The sequence below is a fragment of the Martes martes genome, assembly GCF_963455335.1.
Source record: "Martes martes genome assembly, chromosome: 16".
NCBI lineage: Eukaryota > Metazoa > Chordata > Mammalia > Carnivora > Mustelidae > Martes > Martes martes.
The window spans coordinates 18,252,839-18,265,461 of NC_137904.1; the positions used below are offsets into that span (position 1 = coordinate 18,252,839).

Genomic DNA, 12,623 nt, shown 5'->3' on the forward strand with positions numbered 1-12,623 from the left:
CTGGCGGAGGTGGTGAGGGCAGCCCGGGCCGGTTCAGGAGGAGGCTCCCGGCGCCGCAGCTGGAGGCAGCTCCTCCACATCGCCCCCGAGAGCCTGGGGGACAACCGGCGGGAAACCTGAGAGCAGGAAACTGAACGAAGGGATTCCCAAAGCCGCAGGCTGGGGTTGTACGGAAACCTCTCACAACCTCCCCAGAGTCCTCTGCCTCCCCTGGACACCGCCATCTTCCGCCTGACACCAGCGCGAGCTGTGGCTCCTGCTCGCCTCCTGCACACACCCCCAGTCAATCAGTATCACTAACCCACCTTGCCCCGCCCACTCCATGCTGTGCCTGGGGAAGAAGACTACAAGTCCCAGAGGGCCTCTCGCGCACCCCCCTACGTGTGTTCTCCGCCAGCTAAAGGGTGGAAGCGCCGCGTGAGCCTGTTCCCTCCCCCCCCGGTGCGCCTGAGCCAATCGAAAGGGTGGTGTGTGTGCGAAGGCAAGTGGGGAGGAGGACTCAGCTCAGGACGCGGGGAGGGGGGGGGGCCCTGCTCGCAGGTCCCCGGGTCCCGGTGTCTGCTGGAGCGCTTGGTCCGCAGGCAGCGAGCGGGTGGTCCCCCCTCCGGCCCAACCCCGCGCGTGCGCGCCCCGGCCCCTCCCTCCCTGCCACCCGCCTCGGCTCCCGCGTGGCGGCGGCCGTTCCTTTCCCCCTCCCCCCAGCCCTGGCTCCGGAAGACCCCGCGATGCCGGTCCACACTGAGTCCCCCCCACCCCCCGCCCCGCGCCACCCGCCGGCCGGTGCCTCGGCCGCTTTCGCGGCCTCGCTCATCCCGCCGCTGCCCATCAACACCCAGCAGCCCGGCGTGGCCACCAGCCTGCTCTACAGCAGCTCCAGTTCCGCGGCCGCCAGAAGAGCAAGGGGAACTCGTAGGACGTAGAGGTGGTGCTGCAGGTGTGCGCCGAGCCGGGCCCGCGGGCCTCCTCGCGGTGCTCACGGGCAGTGTCCGCCCCCGGCTTCTCGAGCCCGCCGCCGCGGACCAGGCCCTCCCCGCAGGGCCTCCTGCACCAGGCGCTTCACCCCCCGGGACCTGCCCAGCTGGTGTCTCACACTCTCCAAGCCCCAGCCCTGACCTGCCCCTCACACCGGAGCCTGTCGGGAGCAGCTCCTGGCAGACCCTGAACACTGTCCCAGACTCGAAGCCGGTGACCGGCCTGCCTGGGATCAGGAAGGGCCCCCCCAGCCCCGTGACTGGCCACCCTCAGACCTGAGTCCTTCCTCCCCAGGACCTTTCCTCCCGAGATCAGCGCCCCCTCCTCCAGTCCCTCTCAGACGCTGAAGAGCCCTCCATTGGTTTCTCCTGACTGGGGACCCTACCCGAGGCTGGGCCCATGTCAAATTATCTCAGACCTGAGACAGTCCTCCTCCCCTCCCCTTTCCTAAGTTCCAGGGATCCTCAAACCCTGGGGCCCTCCTCCCAGGATTTCTTCCTTGGGAGAGCCTAGTTAGTCCCCTCGGACCTGGCGACCTGGCGCACACTCCCTCCATTAGCCCCTGAGCCCTGAGCGCCCCCCAGCCCACAACTGATTCCTAGCCTCTGGTAATTACTCCCTCAAGACCAGGCACTCACATCCTGGGTGCTGCTGAGTGGAGCTCCTCCAAGTCTGTGGGGATCTTGCCTCCTGGCCTCCCTCCCCCCACAGCTGTCCCAGTCTTTTCCTGGCCCAGGCACCCAGCTGCCCCTAGCCCCAGGCCTCCCGCTCTAGGCTTCTCATGCTCCCTGCCTCCATTCTTTGGCCACCTCCAGTCCCCTCCCAGTCTCCCCGGCTTGCTTCCCCAACCCATACCTTCATCTTCCTCCTCCTCGGCTCCAGGGGACCCTCTTTCTGTGTTCTTTTATCTACACAACCAGGGCTTCCTCCTGGTCTCTGATAGCCATGTGCTGGGAAATCGAACTCACCCCGTATTATCTCTCACATGGTATTTCCTTGCTGTCCATGTACACCTCCCCCCACCCCCCCTCAATTTGACCTGGATTTCTAAATAACTGGTGCCAGCCCCTGGTGGCTTTGGAGTGACAGCTTTACCTACTCTGGCCCTTTTCTGCACCTCACCCCTCTCTTGCAAACAGGAACACACTTGACATTCTTTTCTCCAGGCAGAGATCAACAGTAGTCTATACTCCTTTTTCTCTCCCTTCCCCGCAAAAACCCTTCCTGTGTAGCTACCCTTGCCTGCCTCAGGATCCACTTTCCTCCTCCCTTTGCCCCTTTTTTCCTTAGTGTGAGGCCCCACCTCCTAAAGCCCCTCCCCATCTGCCCTCTTGAAAGGCCTTTTACAGAAACTCTGAGGACCTAGTGTGCCACCTTACTGCTCCCATGAGTGAGGACAGAACCTAAGATGTGTCTTTGCCTTATGTGCCCTTGGCTCTTTAAAAATAGTAAATTTTGGACAGCCTCTCTTCTGAGCAAGTGGGTGTCCCTCCCAAAAGACAATGCAGATACATTTTCTTTCTGCTAACTGTAGAGCACCATTAACCTCTTTTTTCTTACTGTTTTGGGGGAATCAATAGTTTCATCTTTTTTCGGTGGAGGAAACTGCCTCTTCATGTTAATTGTATCTTTGCTCCATAAACTTAACTTTTTCACGTGAGCTGTGGCATTTGTTATAACTGGAAAACTGTTGTGACTGATTCATTCAGTCTTCATAATTATATGCCTCACGTGGTGATCCCGCTTGTCTTTTGCTTGAAATGTGAGAATTTAGTATAAAGGTAAAGACTCTTTTTTCTTTATTGTGGGGGCAACATCATAAAATTCTAGCAGTGAGGTCCTTGGTGCGGGTCGTGTTTGGAATGATCGTGAATTTGTGCCGATTGTTTATTTTGACAGTTTCTGATGCGGTAGACCAGCAGGGTCGCTAAGTGTCAAAGAGAAGTGGTCTTTGACTTCTTCAGCAACTCCCCGATTCTGTCATTGGTGTGTTGTTTCCAACATCCTGTCGGGTGCCCGTGTCCTTGTGACCCAATAGAAGTGGTGATTAAGTTGGTGCAGGACTGACTGGTCTCACGGGAGCCCAGAGCAGAAGCCCGGCTCAGGCCTCAGTAGGATGTCTGCTGGTGGGAGCTGTGGTCGTGCCCAGGAATGCCGCCCTACATCTGGATTGGTAAGTTCTTTGTCCGTCACTGAGACCATCAGTGGCCTGTGAATTGGCCCATCATCACCCTGGTTTTTCAGCCAGGACCAGTTTCTTGGACTCAGCCTTTTTAGAATATACATCAGCCTCTTTCCTGCTTGCTTGCTTTGTTTCCTAACAGCTTTGTTGAGATACAGTTCGCATCCTACGCAACTGGCCCACTGAAGGTGTTCAGGTCAGTAGTTTTTGGAGTACTCAGAGTTGGGTAAGCATCACTGCAACCTAATTTTAGCCCCCTTTCATCCCCCCGAAGAGAAACCTCACCTCCTAGCCATCACGTTCCTGAAGATTTGCTTATTCTGGCCATTTCACGTATGTAGAGTCATACACTATGGGACCTTTTGTGTCTAGCTTCTGTTGCCGAGTGTCATGTCCTCAACGTTCGCCCGCGTCATAGGATGTGGCTGTGCTTTGTTCCTTTTTATCATTGCATGATAATCTGTTGTATGGATATACAGCATTTTGTTGAGCCTTCGAGCAGTCGGTGAACATTTGGGTGGTTTCCACTTTGGAAACCATTTAACGATGGAGTGAACATTGCTTTATGAGCTTTCATGTGGACACATCTTCATTCCTCGTGGGAGTGAAATGCTGGGTCCGATGGCAGCTCTGTGCTTACCACTCCGAGGAGCTGCTACGCCGATTTGCAAAGTGCCTAGCCCAGTTTTTATTCCCACCAGCCCCGCATGAGGGTCCAGTTTCCCACAGCCTTGCTGACACTTTCAACTTACTGCCTGTCTCTTTGATCGCAGTCCTGCTAGTGGGTGTGAAGTGGTGTCTCATTGTGGTTTTGATTGGAATCTCCTTAATGACTAACAATGTTGCACATCTTTTCTTGGGCTTTCTGGAGCCCTTCTTCCTTCCTTCCTTCCTTCTTTCTTTCCTCTTAATTCTAGTTTAGAGAGTTTCCCAAACCTTCGTGAGATTCTGGCTGGGTTTCCCTTGTTGCCGTTGTTACTGTAACTACTCTGTTTCTCCTCTGCCACGCAGGGAGCCAAGACCAAAGTGAAGGCCAGGGTCACAGGGAACGGGTACTAGAAAGAGCAGCTGTTGGACACAGCTGTGCTGTGAGACGTTCTTGCTAAACATTTGCCTTGTTATCTTTCTCATCGAGATACTGGCCTGGCATTCGGTGTAAGGTCTCTGCATTGTACTGTGTTTGAGTTCACCAACTGTCATCAAGATGAGTTGGGGCTGAATGGGAGGGATACATGGTTGAACGGAGGCCAGACTGAAATTCTGATTCTTGAGCATGTGATAATCCATGCAAAATGTTAGCCAATTCCCAGTTCGGTTTTTAATCTTATTAGCAGGTATCTTGGCCACCTGATAAGCTTTCCAGCATCTGTGAAACCCCAAAGTGTATTGAATTCAGTGAGAATTGCATACATGAAATTTAAGGCCCCAGGTTAGAGCTGTGTGTCCTTTAAATAAAGTCTTTCACTGAACCGCGTTAGTGCAGATCAACCACTTAGATCACATCCAAGGCCAAGGCCAGCCGATGAGGATATCTCAAGTGCTTTGGCAGTTTTCACATGGGCTACCTTTGTCACAGGGTCCAAACTGTGGGAGCATTTCAGCTTCATTGAAGCCCGTTTGCTTTGGTGCTGACCTCCTCTGGCTGACTGTGCTCATTACAGTTTTTAAAGATTGCTGGAGTATTTGATTTACCGTGTAAACGAAAGTAGTTAAGTCTCCAAATCTGAAAAATACCACAAAACTTTCCTAGTTGCTTAAAATGAGACCTCGCTTAACATTAAAATCTCAGCGTGCCAGTGGCATTGTACTTGGGTTTGCTTTCTTTCCAGGGGTCTGCTTTTTAAGGGAGCCCAAGTTATCATGAAATGTGAAAATCTGCCTGTTTGGGACCAGTCTGTATAGGTTTGGGTGAATTGTATCGGTTCAGGTGCCCTAAGCTGTAAGTAAACCATAGCCACCTCAAAATAATTTAAAGAATGAGTGAACCTAGCACTTCTGATTACAAGAAACTCGGGGGTGGTTTGGTTCCAGGTTGGTCATTCAGGGGCCTCATTCCCTTGTCTGTCTCTCCGCTGCCATCCCTGGCATTTCCCGGCCTGTTTGTCCTCATGGTCTCTAGATGGCTGCCGAGGGCCTGGGCGCTCGTACAGGTACTGCCACTTCCAGGGGAAGAAAGAGGGCCTCCTCAAAAGCCAGCATCTTTCCCAGAGGCCCCCAGGAGACTGACACACATACCTGATTGGTTGGGTCACTCACCCCTAAACTAATGACTCACGAGGGAACAGGGGCACCTGTCTGCCTTGGGTCAGGGCTGACCAGGCCCTGTGGGGCCAGGGTGGGCGCCAGAACAGGATCTGGGCCCTGGCAGCATTGAAAGGTAGGAAATTGGTTATTGGGTAGGCACCCTGCAGTGTCTCAGCAACCCATAAGTGGTGGATACGCAGCCTTAACATCTCCCACGCCTGTTACCCCTGTTCATTGTAGCCTCCCAACTCTTCACCAAGAAATACAGGTGCTCATCTATGAAATGGGCAGAGTGAACACTCAATAATATATTCCGATCTGGGGGTCAGCATTTTGGTTCATAACGGAAATGTTTGCCCAAGAAGTCTTCGTATGAGGTCTTTCCTGAATATGCTGCCCATTTCATAAAGAACTAATGTACAGGGGCGCGCGGGTGGCTCAGTCCTTAAGCCTCTGAACCTTCATCTCCGGTCATGATCCCGGGGTCCTGGGATCGAGCACCCCATCGGGCTCCCTGCTCAGCAGGAAGCCTGCTTCTCCCTCTCCCACTCCCCCTGCTTGTGTTCCCTCTCTCTCTGTGTCTCTCTTTGTCAGAGAGATTTATTTATTTATAAATAAATTAAATAAAATCTTTAAAAAAAAAAAAAGAACTAATGCAGGATTGTGCTTAGTGTGAGTGTAGGGGAGGAATACACTCCTGAGACCGGCAGGAGGCCTGTGTACGTGGGCTCGCTGCTCCAGAAAGGCACTTAGGTCTCAAGGTACTCAGAAGAGGAGGTTGAGAGGGTCCTGGGATCAGCTTGCTTGGTCTGAACAGGCCCATGGGTAGGGCGGACTCACGAAGGTCTTGAAGGCCGGTGATCCCTGGCCCAGCTTGGTGGGCACCCACCTCCAGACCTCCCTTAGCCCACCCGGCCTGTGCCCCCAGGACACATGGATTTCCACAGCATCCCCAGCTTGTCCCAGGGGTTCCTCCATTTGTTTTTTTTTTTCTTTTTTTAAAGATTTTATTTATTTATTTGACACAGAGAGATCACAGGTAGGCAGAGAGGCAGGCAGAGAGAGAGGAAGAAGCACGCTCCCTGCCAAGCAGAGAGCCCGATGCGGGACTCGATCCCAGGACCCTGAGATCATGACCCGAGCCGAAGGCAGAGGCTTAACCCACTGAGCCACCCAGGTGCCCCGGGTTCCTCCATTTGTAACCAGACTGTGTGTCCTTTCCTTCCAGTATGTGGACACGGGGAACTCGTACCTTTGTGGATACCTGAAGATAAAAGGCCTTACTGAGGTAAGCACTCCTTCAAATGAACTAGAACTAGACAGTGGGCCGCACACGTGGCCTTCTCGGTGTGAAGGGCCAAGAGCGTGGACCCTGAGGCCCGACTAAAGCTCCCTGTGAAGTTGTACTTCACACACAAAGGATGTAGTTTTGATGTGTCCAGTTGGAAAGTGTACGGATGCACACATCTTTAAAGTTTACAAAGAAGTCACAGTGTTCCCAACACTATTGATTTTCTTCTTAATCCTTTGGTGGGAAAAAAATAGAGTCGGAATATGGCTACCTCTCATCCTAAGTTTAATGGTTTCTGAGCTATGCATTAATCCATCCAGGCCTGAGGTCTTCGACATTCCCTAAACCCCTTCGCTCACTGGAACAATGTCAGGGGATCGCCCAGATCCTAACCCAAGGAGCTACTAGGGAAATGTAGAGGGTTTTTCCTTTCTCTGCACCAAACTTTTAAAATCTCAGAACTCCTGGGAATATGGAGAGCAAGAAAGAGCATCCATTCTTTCCCTGCTAGTGAGTCAGCAGGAAGAGAAGGAGGGGACGGAGCCCAGCCGCCTAACTCCTCCATGAGGGCCTGGGTCTGACCTGGCTGCCGTGGGGGGGGCCTGACCAGTCCTCCCTGTCTCCACAGCCCAGCTCCACCGAGCCTTGGGAAGGCCTGGAGGGATGTCCTTTCTCTGCCCCTTGCTGGTGCCATGAGCTTTCGTTTCTCTTTCCTCATCTATAAAATGAGAATGAAAAATAACTGCTCTGCTACTGTTGTGGTGAACACAGCACAAGGTTTAGCATTGTCAAATCACCACACGGACCCACAACCCGTGTGATGGTGCGTGTCAACTAGACTGGGATAGTAAATAGAGTAGGATAGGAGAGGATATGGGGCACCTGGGTGGCTCAGTGGGTTAAAGCCTCTGCCTTCGGCTCATGATCCCAGGGTCCTGGGATCGAGCCCCACCTCGGGCTGTCTGCTAGGCAGGGAGCCTGCTTCCCTTCCTCTCTCTCTGCCTGCCTCTCTGCCTACTTGTGATCTCTGTCTGTCAAATAAATAAATAAAATCTTTAAAAAAAAATCTCAAGTCAGGTGCTAACTGATCCAGAACTTTGTCTCTTAGTAGATCTCCCTAAAACAGATAAGCATGACTTAGTTTATACTTTTATTTTATTTATTTATTTAAAGATTTTATCTATTAGAGAGCAAGAGAGAGCATGAACAGGGGGATGGGCAGAGAGAGAGAGAGAAGCAGACTCCTCGTTGAGCAGGTTTGACCTGGCCTGAGTAGATGCTTAACTGATGAAGCCACCCAGGCACCCCTTTATTTATTTGTTTGTTTATTTATTTTTAGATTTTGTTTATTTGACAGAGAGAGATCGCAAGTAGGCAGAGAGGCAGGCAGGGAGAGAGAGGAGGAAGCAGTCTCCCCACCGAGCAGAGAGCCCGATGTGGGACTTGATCCCAGGACCCCGGGATCGTGACCTGAGCTGAAGGCAGAGGCTTTAACCCACTGAGCCACCCAGGTGCCCCTATATATATAAAATATAAATAATATTAATCCTGAAGAGCAATTCCCTTGAAGCCAGTTCTTCTCAACTTTGTATGTCGTTGCCTTTGCTGTTCTTACTCGGTGATCATGAGTCATATCAGTAGAACAGGGAGGCATGCCCTAAGGAGTGGTTAAGAATCATTGCTGGAGGGTTGCCTGGGTGGCTCAGTGGGTTAAGCTTCTGCCTTTGGCTCAGGTCATGATCTCAGGATCTTGGACTCAAGCCCCACATGGGGCTCTCTGCTTCCCCCTGCTTCCCCCTCTCTCTCTGCCTACTTGTGATCTCTGTCAAATAAATAAATAATATGTTTTAAAAAAAAGAATCACTGCTCAATATACTGATAGTAACATCTCATATGAGTACAAATATATACATAATTACATAAATGTGTATATTTATGTATATATAAAAATATAACTATTTTCTCATTGATGGAAGCATGAGAAAGTTGCTCTTCTGTTTATGCTTCCGTTGCCATAAATGTGTGATTATTTTACCCCACCTGACCCGAAAACTGATTTGAGATAGCCTATACAATGAAATCAGTCCAACAGTGTAAAGGTAATCCAAAAACTTGTAATAAAGGAAAAGGTCAGTAAAATCATATAAATTCAACAGTATGTTTACTATGTAAAGCACATGACAGTAACACATTACGTTAAAGAAAGATCTAATCCAAATATTCAAGAATGATTTATCATTAGAGTATCATGCAATGTTTCACTGTGCTAATATATATAATATGTATATGTGTGTGTGTGTGTGTGTGTGTGTGTGTGTGTATCTTGGTAGATGTCATAACATTTTTAAAAAGATTTTATTTGAGAGAAAGAGAGAAAAAGCACAAGTGGGGAGAGGGGCAGAGGAGTAGGAGAAGCAGACTTCCTTGAGCAGGGAGCTCTACATGGGGCTCCATCCCAAGACTCCCAAATCATGACCTGAGCCAAAGGCGGATAGATGGTTAACCTACCAAGCCACCCACAGGCCCCATGCCAACATTTTATAAACTTCAAATTTTGCATAGATTACAAACTTTGAAAACACTAGGCATAAAAGGGAACTTTTTTTTTAGCACAACAAAACCTGCATATTTAAAGACATCATATATGTAATGAACAAATTTTAAGACATTAAAGACATTCCATCCCTTGCCAGTTGCTCTTTTGTTGAACTTGTTTCTCTGACTTTTCAGGAATTCCACATCTGGAGCTCTCTATAGTTCACTTTCCAACCTTGGAACTCGGAACTCGTTAATACCATTCAACTAATGATATTCCCTGGTTTGGCCCTGTCACCTTTGGAGGCTAGAAGAGATATATACTTTCCAAGGAGATAATTAGTCATTCAAAAAAACCTCCAATTTGCTAATAGGCCAACTGGAAATTTATGAAAACCTGTACAATTTTAATGGATATGAACAATTCCTTCTTTGTAAACTATCTTCCTGGTTTATTTCTCAATTTGTATGTGCATTTTATATTCTTGTTTTTCTAAGAATATGCATATATAGTATACATGTATGTGCACATATTATGTGAACAGAGAACTGTCATAAGTTTGTGATTCTCTAATGATGCTTATGGGTACATTGTTTTGGTTTTATTTTTAGAACATTACTAGAAATATTAAGAATACAGATTCTATTAGGATGTTTCTGACATAGAGTGTTGATCTCTGATCAATAGATCAGACAGACCTTATAAAATAATTTGGGGAAAGGAAGATACAAATGGAAGAAATAAGCAGAATTTGGAGTCCTTGAGATTATAAATAATAATGTCGGTTCTTAATATATTTCTTGTGAAAACGATTTCACTGTGTCTCTCATGGCTATGAATCTCAGTTCTGTTGAAAGCTTATTTTTGCTTTTTTAAAATTTTGTTTTTATTTTATTTTATGTCTCTTTGTTTAGTGTTTTGATTTCTTTTTCCTTTTTTATTGAATGTTTTCCTTACCTTATAATTACTAAATCTGAATCTCAAGTTATGATATTAAGTAATTGAAAATTTTAAGTCTCTAGTATTCTATAGAGATACATATGACTACAGAAATACGTTTTCAATATTGTTAAGTAAAAACAATTCTTAGGCACAACACAATTTAAATATATATATATATATATAGAGAGAGAGAGAGAGAGAGAGAGAGACTCAAAGTTTTGAGTAAAAGTCATAGCAAAAGAAGTCCACCAGAGTAGTTGCCTATTATGATGGGTTGATTTGGGGCCTTGTAATCAGAGATAGAGAGGGAGAAATAGCATAAAATAAAATAACAGAGAAATTGTGCATGAGTTAGTATTTGTGGTAAAGACTGAGTCATTATTCACCCACACCACTGCCTCCTATGAACACAATGGAAGACTGTGTCTTTTAGACTCCCTATGAGTTGATTGCAACCATGGAAGTGAGTTCTGAATGATGAAATGAAAAGCAGCACTTTTAGCGTAATCGTTACACCTTGTGCGTAATCACCCCTTTGTTCTCTTTTCTTCTGCTTGTGAATTCAGCATCACAGATGAAAAGAACTTGGATAATTGACTTACCCCAGAGAGTCTGCCTGGCTCATCACACTGGACTATGACTAGGTGAGAAAGAATCATTTAGGCTGCTAAGCTGGCGAGATGTGGTGTCGTTAGAGTACCTAGCAATAATCACCCTTAACAGGATGATGATGGGGTACCAGGAAGCATATGATTGACTAAAAGTCATTTCTGTGGGATAAATGTAAAAGAAAAAGGGAAAAGAAAAACCGAAGAGGAAAGATTCCACACAACACTGTTTTACAAAGCCTCCATACAAATCAGTGTTCATATGTATTATTATATAAGCAAAAGCAGAGAAGAGAATTCTTATTATTTAAAACAGTCACACGTTCAAGTTTTGTCCATATTAGAGTACTGGAACAAAATACTCCTTTCTGCTATTAAAAACCAGATAACCCAAATAAAAGAGTTGTTTTCAGAAACTGGAAAACACAGCATGGGACTGTGACACATAAGGCAAGAAAAAAAGAGGTTAAAGTCATGGTTACTTCATTTGCTATCTAAAAACACTTTCTGGATCATGGCACTGGAATGAGAAATCCAATGGTAACTGTGTTGTCTTGTTGCATTGAGGAAATGGAAATTACCTTTGGGGAAGCCTGAGCCAGCTGGTCATGCAAAACAGAATACTCTAAAGGATGGAGGTAGGCAGAGGGATCCTTCTTAATTGTGGGTGCATATTAATCTGTGCACACAAAGGAGTAACCTTCATCAGGCAAAGGAGGTGAACAATCTCAGGAGCTCTATGCTGGATAAATCAGAGATCACACAGACCTGGGAGTCATTTGGATAACTGGGGTGTTCAGGAGAGACACAGAATGGTTTTTGTTTTTTTTTTTTTTAAGCAGGAATGACCTAACCTAGAGTAAAGGTTATTTTAGACCTTCCCTACGAAGCTTAAAAAGAAGTGTCCCAACAGACCAAAGTAGTCAGTTAAAATGTATGTTATCCCCAAATGTATCTGAATTAAATCAGTCTCAGTCAAATTCCAAACAGACGCGTTATAGAAACTGAAAAGTACATTCAAAATCCATGCAGAAATGAAGGGAACTTAGAATAACCAAAATAATTTTGAAAAATAAGAACAACTTTGGAGATTTACACCACTTAAATTCAAGATTCATTATAAAAGTCAAAAATCATGACAGTGTAGCATGAGCATAACGTTCAGACAGAACTGAATGAGGGGTGCTGGGTTGGCTCAATTGGTGGAGTCCATGACTCTTTATCTCAGGGTTGTGAGTTCAAGCCCTGGGGTGGGTATGGAGACTACTTAAAAATTAAATCTTAAAAGAAAAAAAAAAAGATAAAAGTGAATGGGCCAGAATAACAAAACCAAAAATAGAACCACATACATAAAGCCAATTGGCAATTCAGTGGGGATAGAGATCATTTTCTCAACAAATAATGCTGAAAATGGAGGTTAGCCACATACAGATAATAAAATGAATCTCAAATTTTACCTCCTATCATACACAAAAACAAACTCAAAATGAGTCATAGACCTACCTGTAAACCCCAAATTATAAAGCTTCTAGAAAAAAGAATAGGAGAAATTGATTTTCTGTCTGGCAAAGATTTCTTAAATAGAATGAAGAACACATAGTTGGACTTGTCCACCATATAAGAAGTTGGGAAGTTGCCACTGTATTCTAAGAAGAAAAAAAGTGAACAAACTAAAAAGTCAACAGCCCCTCTGAGATCTTTGAGAGGAGTGAGTTTACAAGCAAGACTGCTGTCCCTAGAATTGGAAAGAGAGGTGAATACAGAGAATCATAGATTACTATGGCAAAAATCCACCGGCAGAAAACTAGGAGCAGTATTGGGGTAGAGAAAGCTGAACTTTGACAACTT

At 46.8% G+C, this 12,623-nt stretch overlaps 1 pseudogene across 1 annotated transcript; it reads left to right on the forward strand.

The window, feature by feature from the left end:
- Positions 1–322: 322 nt before the first annotated feature.
- Positions 323–9,555, forward strand: LOC308357135 (glucose-induced degradation protein 4 homolog; annotated as a pseudogene). Its single transcript has 4 exons — positions 323–417; positions 482–934; positions 6,627–6,686; positions 9,420–9,555. The product of its transcript is annotated as a glucose-induced degradation protein 4 homolog (transcript).
- The last annotated feature ends 3,068 nt before the right edge of the window (positions 9,556–12,623 follow it).